The sequence below is a fragment of the Adiantum capillus-veneris genome, chromosome 21 (assembly GCF_014529385.1).
Source record: "Adiantum capillus-veneris isolate H3 chromosome 21, ASM1452938v2, whole genome shotgun sequence".
Taxonomy (NCBI): Eukaryota; Viridiplantae; Streptophyta; class Polypodiopsida; order Polypodiales; family Pteridaceae; genus Adiantum; species Adiantum capillus-veneris.
Window position 1 is genome coordinate 64,666,021 of NC_140951.1, and position 7,813 is coordinate 64,673,833.

The 7,813-nt window shown below is 45.3% G+C and overlaps 2 pseudogenes; both read right to left on the reverse strand.

Annotated features, from left to right (window-relative positions):
* Positions 1–5,996: 5,996 nt before the first annotated feature.
* Positions 5,997–6,380, reverse strand: LOC147431070 (large ribosomal subunit protein eL14y pseudogene; annotated as a pseudogene).
* A 217-nt stretch (positions 6,381–6,597) lies between these two features.
* LOC147431071 (uncharacterized) lies at positions 6,598–7,100 on the reverse strand (annotated as a pseudogene).
* Between the last annotated feature and the right edge of the window lie 713 nt (positions 7,101–7,813).

Consider the following 7,813-nt stretch of genomic DNA (forward strand, 5'->3'; position numbering starts at 1 on the left):
AGGCATTACAGTGGTGGAACATCATATTAAGCTGAAGGAAGGGGTAAAACCAGTTTTGCAAAAGCTACGACAATTGGGGGTCATACAAGAAAAGGCACTCTTGGCCGAGGTAAGGAAACTGCTGGAGGCGGGATTTATCTATCTTGTAGAAAACTCAGAATGGGTGTCACCCGTCGTGGTGACGCCTAAAAATAATGGTAAGTGGAGGGTCTGTGTTGACTACAAACCACTAAATGCAGCTACAAAGAGAGACCACTTTCCTCTCCCTTTCTTGGATGAAATTTTGAATGAAGTAGCGGGTTTTAAATGCTATACCGTCTGTGATGGTTATTCTGGATACTTTCAAATACGCATAGCCTTAGAAGATCAGCTAAAAACCACTTTTATCACGCCATGGGGTTGTTTTGCATACAGGGTTATGCCATTTGGTCTCACAAATGCACCTGCCACATTCCAAAGATATGTCACATATGTTTTTCAACCGTTCTTTGGAACATCCATAAGAGTGTTCATTGATGATTTTTGTATATATAGCTCCCGTATTTCACATTTAGAAAAGGTAACTGAAGGTTTGGCCAGGTTGCAGAGTCTAGGTGGGCAATTAAATGTGGATAAATGCCACATTGGGGAGAGTAAAGTCATTCTACTAGGTCATGAAATTTCAGCAAAAGGTATCAACGCCGACCCAAGTAAGGTGTCCGCACTCATATCCCTACCTTCACCAACGACCGCACGTCAACTAGTCTCTTTTCTACAGAAGGTGAGGTACTTAAGTAGATTCATACATCTACTATCACAACTTGTTCTACCACTGCAACAACTCACTCAAAGATCAACTTTCACTTGGGACGAGGAAAGGGAACATCACTACAACAAGGTAAAGGAGGTCTTAGCCACTCTGCCAACTATCTCACCACCTAAGTGTGATGAAAAATTCTATGTCACCTCAAGTGTTGGTGATGGCTCATTGGGGGCTGTGCTACTCCAAAAGGATACGACGACATCTTTCATGAGGCCAATCTACTTCTCTAGTCGAATGATGACAACAAGAGAGAAAGGTTTCACCCATGTGGAACACTCAGTCCCAGCTCTTAGATTTGCAACTACAAAGTTTAGGTCATATTTGCTGCCTAAGCAATTTGTGATTCTTACCACGGATGAAATATTTCCCTATGTTGTACAACACATGGATGTGTCTGCTAGAATTACTAAATGGCTAGTTCGTCTGCAAGAGTTTGACTACACGGTACATGTAGAAAGCACGACAAGGGCAAGTTTGGGGGGACTCATGACCTACCAAGTCTTTGAAAGGAAGGAGAAGCAATCTAAGGAAGGAGAAGTCCGATTACCTCCAGTACCACCGATGGTAGAAGGAGCATACTCTCTCTACTTTGATGGAGCCTACAAGCGAGCGTCCGACAAAGCAGCTGCAGGCATAGTGGTCTTTGATGACAAAGGGACAAAGGTATTTTCGTTGGGCCAATTGTTAGATTCACATTCTAACAATGAAGCTGAGTATGCAGCACTAACAAAGGGTCTACAATGGTGCGTCTCGCAAGGTGTACAACGTCTTAATGTATTTGGGGATGCTCTACTTCTGGTAAGGCAAGTAAATGGAGCATGGACATGCAAGAATCCTAGTTTAAGGACTCACTTAAGTGGTGTAAAAACCTTGTTGGGTAAGTTTGAAGAAGTTCAAATACACCATATCCCAAGGGCTCAAAACCAAGAAGCAGATGCCCTAGGAAGTGAAAGACTATAGGAAGTGGTGGTTGGAGCAATAAAACTAAAGCTCCCTCTATTTCAAGGAAGTGATGCCTTGCCTGACATCATGCATTTTTTGGAAACAGGGGAATGCCCATCAGATTTAACAAAGGGACAGAAGAAATGGCTGACGCGGAAGGCCACAAGGTATCGACTCATCAATGATGGTTTGTACTGTAAGGATAAGGACCAAATACTCAGGAAGGTCCCTCTCTCTCAGGAAATCACGGGAGTAATTTCTAGCTGTCACGACGAGGTTTGTGGTGGTCACTTTGCCCTAGACATAACAAGTAGGAAAATCTTGCAGGCAGGATTCATATGGCCTAGCCTCAACCGTGATGTACACCACTGGTGCAAAACATGTAAGTTGTGTCAAAAGGCCAGCACTAGGTCACTTATGCCTGAACCACAGATACCTATTCTCTCATATGGCCCATTTGAAAAATGGGGTATCGATGCCATTGGGCCATTACCTAGGGCCAACTCAGGAAAATTCTACATTATCATGGGGGTCGACTACATGACTAGATGGGCAGAGGCTACAGCCACCACTAGAATCACAGCGGTAGAGGTAGCTAAATTTATCTACGAGCACATATGCTGTAGGTTTGGCACACCTTTAGAGATCATCTCTGATAGAGGGCTAGGTTTTAGAGCAGACTTGGTAGGAGAATTAATGCAGAAACTTGGCATTACAAGGAGGCACTCTTCACCATATTACCCTCAATGTAATGGCCTAGTTAAAAAGGTAAATGGAATGGTTTCTAAAATTATTACCAAGCAGGTAAACAATCATCCTGGAGACTAGGATAAGTATCTACTACCAGCTTTATGGGCCTACAGAACTTCATTTCGTACATCCTTGGGATTCACACCGTATCATCTAGTATTTGGTAAGGAAGCAATCTTGCCCATTGAAGTGCGACTACAAAGTCTCAGAGTAATGGCAAGCTATCTTCAACAGCCCAACATGCATTTGAGAGATCGCATCATCAACTTGGAAAGACTGCAGCTGGACAGAGAAGAAGCAATAAATTATTATGCAGCACAAGCAGAGCATAGACGGCTTAGCTTTAACGAGCATCTCCGGAAAAAAGAATTGAAGAAAGGAATGTTGGTGCTCGGCTACGACAATCGCTTCGACACGCGCAAGGATAAGAAACTCCTACTCCGATGGGAAGGTTCTTTCATCGTCAGGAAAAAGTATGCCAATGGAAGCTACCAGCTTATGGAGGCTGATGGAAAATCTCATAAAACCAGGGTAAATGGTTGGCGACTTAAACCTTATTTTCTTCGATTTGACCAGGCTCCACCTATTGACATTCCAGATGAGGACACACCATCAGCCACCACCTCCGACGATAATGATCAAACAGATGAGCTAGAGACATGAATGCCTCTAGCCAAAAGGGGAGGGCTAATGATGGGGGCTTTTCACAAGCCAAGCTCCCATACCCCTCTTCTCTTGTCCCCACCCCATGAAAACCCCCTCTTAGGGAGGGAGTGATAAAAGACATTGGAAAAAGTAAGAAAAAAATAAAGTATGATTATGTAAATATATGAGAAAGGTAAAATAGGCCACCTCATGCCTGCGGGGCAGCCCATCCCCACCTTGCTTCCTTTTTCTTCACTGTTGCCCCGCCGTGTGTCCCTTTTCCTCTCCTCCACTCAAAATGTCAACTCCCTCTCTCTTCCCCTTGTCCTTTCTCCTTTCTCTCTCCCCTCAAGCTACCTCACCTCTCACCAATAATGCATTCTAACTCACCAATAATGCACCCTAACTCACATGCAACTTACCCTATCTTCCAAAATGGTATACCCCACCCCCCCTTTCTCTCTCCTATCATATCCCATGACCCAAATACCCCCCCCTCTCTCTAAAGGGCGCCATGTCTCTTGTCTTGTAGCTAAATAACCTCCCCCACACTCATACACACTCAGTTTCACTAAAAAAGGTGCCCACAGACCCATCCCCACCTGGTGGTTACCTGATTTTTCTTGTGTTCACACACATCTGCACACAGATTCACCTCTGAACACACTCCTCTCTCTCCCCTCTTGTAATTACTTTATTCTCCATGTCACCTCTCACTTTTTTTCATCAACCCATCTCTCTCTCTTAGTCTCTCTCTTATGAGACTGCTGTTCTGGCACATATACACACAGCCAGACAAGTGGGGTCCACAGTCACATGGCCTATGTAGATAATGATTTCTTCATTTCTAAATTCTAGAATTTCTCCCCCCCCTCCTCCCCTATATAAAGAGGGGTCACCATCACACAAAAACACACAACATCACCAAAGAACACACTATGCACTGTGTGTGACTAGTGCACACACACACACACCCACACCATCACCATCACTGCAATCACCATGCTTGTATTGAGCATGACCTCTACACCCTTGGCTATGGAAGATGAAGGGCAACTAAATGAAGGATGATGGCCATAATCCTCGTGCGAGTCTTCGCCATCAACTCCCACCTATCCGCCATGTGCTCTACCACTCTCTCCCTTCTCATTCCCCTACCCTATGCTCCCCATTTCATCGCCTAATTCTCTAAATAAAGCTTGAGGTTTTGTGAGTATGTTTTCTTGCAATGTTTTGTCCATGTGAGGTGTGCGGAATCGCCACCTAGTCATGTGTTTTGGAGTGAGCTTGTGTATGTGTGAAGGGTGTGCGGATTCGCCATCCTTTTGTGATGCCTAAGTACTAAGCCGCTATACCCCCTCCCTCACACTCTCTCTCTCTCTCTCTCTTGATCTCATTCCCTTTCCTTTTCATCATTACTCCCAAGCATCCATCTCTTTTGGATGAAAACTTTGTTATGGTGGTGTGTTGTTTGCGTCCTACCCGTTGAAGCTAGGTGGTGCCCCCTGTTTGCTTTACCATGACAGGCCCGAGGCGCGCCATTCGGTCCCCGGTGTTTTAGAGGCCGTCGGGGTTCGGGGTTCGCTTTGCTCCCGTCAATGTCCTCATCAAACCTATCTTGACAGGTGGGGATTCAAGTACCTGAGCACTTTTGACACCTTAACATTGTCTCGTCCAAAGGCCTTCTTAAAGGGAGGATCACATAAGATCTACGATTTCTCAGTACTGCTATGGAGCTTGTGAGCCTTGATGTAGTCCCATACTTGCTTGAGGGTATCAGACCTCGTGGTCTCTGAGGTTTGCAAGATAGGAGCAAGGTTGGAGGAGACCCTATAGAGAATCTGAGCACCACCTCTGGGCTCGGACTTGGGGTCGGGCTCGAGAGTGCTTTTGAGTTTAGCCTTGGGTACTTTCTTGCTCATCTATCCATCAAATCATGCAAAACGCAATGTAGTCACACACTAGACCAGGGGTAAGATCCCGATCTATGGCAAGACGAAGGATCAATGTGATCGATGGCAAGAAGATGGACTGGGATTGGCTAGGGTTGAGCAATTGAAGATGGCAATTTCACGTACAATACCCAATACTATAGTAACAAGGCTGCATGATACAATCAAGCATTGGATGGCATGTACCGAAAAGTACCTACATGGACGAGAAGAGAGACGTAGAGGGGATGGCGGGGCAACTTCACACAACTTGCCAGTGAGAAAGGAAAGTGTTGACAAGATGGGATGGCTGCAAAAACACACACCAAAACCCTCACTTCTCCTCTCTCTCTCTCTTTTTTAGAAGAAGAAAGGGTCAATGCAAATTTTCCAAAAAAGTAGTACATGAGCGAGCTAGCATGATGGAGAACTTTTATACAGCATGCAAGAATCTAACTACAAATGACCATAGATGAAGAGAAGTGCATGATGAGGAAGGTCAATGCAAGCGTTGGTGATCAGAAGCGACTTTCGTTGTTGTCGAAGATGATGTGGGCAATGTTGATGTTGAGACCAGGCAGGTGATGAGCGATTGGTTGGGCAAGGTAAGCTTCACACACTGCTGAACCTGGCAAGCCGGCACCAAATTTAGCAGGGACGCTCATTGTAGTGCTGGAGGAGGCGACTACATTGCGGCACCACTCAGTCCGACCATCGCCACCATCATCACCAAAAACACTGCAACCATGCGCTTGCTGGAAGCCATCCCCCCCCCCTCTCTCTCTCTCTCTCTCTCTCTCGGTGTAGCTTAAATGGCTCTCCTATTTTACATTAAAAAACTTTGTTGAGTGCTACAGCCTGTTGTTTAATATAAAACTATGATCCAACAAGTCAATGTATTTGCTTTGAGATAGTGCAAAAGCAAGCTAAGATTTCTCCTTTCTTAATTTTCCAATTCCCTTTTAATGATGGAGCCTCTCTTGATCCAAGCCACCATAACCTTGAAGCGATCAAAGTCATTGAGAGAAGCACGCACAATTACGAGCTGTTAGCCCATTTGTTGTGAATATCTGCACCTTCAATGGCATCAACTAGCTGCTTCTTCTTGGGCATCCTAGGTATCTCGACTACAAGATCAGCTACAGAAAGCCTCTTGAAATTCAAAGCATCACGGACCATGCTAGGGGCATCAACAAGGGCCCTGTCATGATCAACGACATCGACGATCACAACAAGCTTTCCATAGTGGGGCCGTATACATAGTTCACCATAGCCACTCGTCCAATCTTTACATAGCACCGGAAAGGCATTCTTCTCGCTCGCCCCGCTGCTCTCTCTCTCTCTCTCTCCCTCTCTCTATCTCTCCTATTCTCTATGATACTAACGGCTTTCGTGCACAGATGTTCTCTCTCTCTCTCTCTCTCTGAACCAAGCCATATACTTGCAATAGGAAATACAAGAAGCACATCCAAGCCAGGAAACAAAGCTCTTGAACAAAACACAAGATGTGTCGGTAAGAAGCGATCATGGTTTTTGACTAAATAGCAAGGCAATTACAAGGTTCAGCGGCATCTTAAATTTTGACAAGTACCATACTATCATCCCTACAAAATTGGGCTATCGGGCACAAAAGTAGTCATACCTACTAATCAAACAAACTGAAACCCATATCGTCATCGCTCTCTTCCTTGGGTTCGTCCTTTTTCTCTTCGACAAGTGGGGGAGCAGCAGCTCCACCTCCAGCAAACACGGCTGCACCTGCAGCAACAACAGGAGCACCACCTCCACCAGTGCTAACATTGGTGATTAGGTCTTCGACACTGCGCTTTTCCAATAACTTAGCAAAGAGCGCAGGCCAATATGCCTCTATTTGCACGTTTGCTGCTTTTAGTAGTGCTGCTATTTTCTCTGCCGTGATCACGAAATTGTCGTCATTCACGATAAGCGCCGCATATGTGCACGCTAGCTCGCTCAAGGCCATGGCGACGAGGTCTTTGCTGCACAGGCAAAAAACCCTAGCGGTCTCTCTCTCTCTCTCTCTCTCTCTCTCTCTCTCTCAGTAGAAAATAAACTCTCTGAAAGAGTGCGCGCGCCAGAGTGTTTCTTTTTTACTGAGAGAGAGTAGGGGGTGGCGCAAAATCATTATAAAAAAAAATCTAAAGTGATGCTAGGCGACGGGGGCAACCAAGAAAACACCCGTGCGAAGGTTGCAAATTGCTGTACGTTCCAAAACTGAGGCAACATAGCTGCCGTGGCCGTAGTCTGAACCTCGTAGGGTGCAAGAAGCGACACACAAGAAAGATGAGCAGTACAAGCACGAGACAGAAGTTGGGAGCTGATAGTGTGCAGATTGGAGCTGGTAGTGTGCCGTGTTTCTGTTTTAGTTCCAACGACTTCCATAGATGTGCAGCAAGCTCTTGAGGGCTCAAGTGGTTACGGCTAAGTAACCGGGTCTTCATTGGTATCAAGTTCTAATTTGTCTCTGTAATTTTTAAGGTAATGAAAATTAAATCTTAAGCTATGGAGGATAGGGTGGAAAATTACATGTGATTAAAAAGAAAGTAAGAGGCGTAGATGTTGGTGACGGAGTTGCAAATTAAAAAGAAAAGTTCCATGATGGCATTTGCTGAATTAGTGTTTGCATGGTAGTGAGGTCACCGGCAGACGAATCTGTAGGGGAGCGAGACGACGAAGTGCATGGTTGAGGTGTCAGTGAGTAGCACAAAGTTGTTCGTGTGGGCTG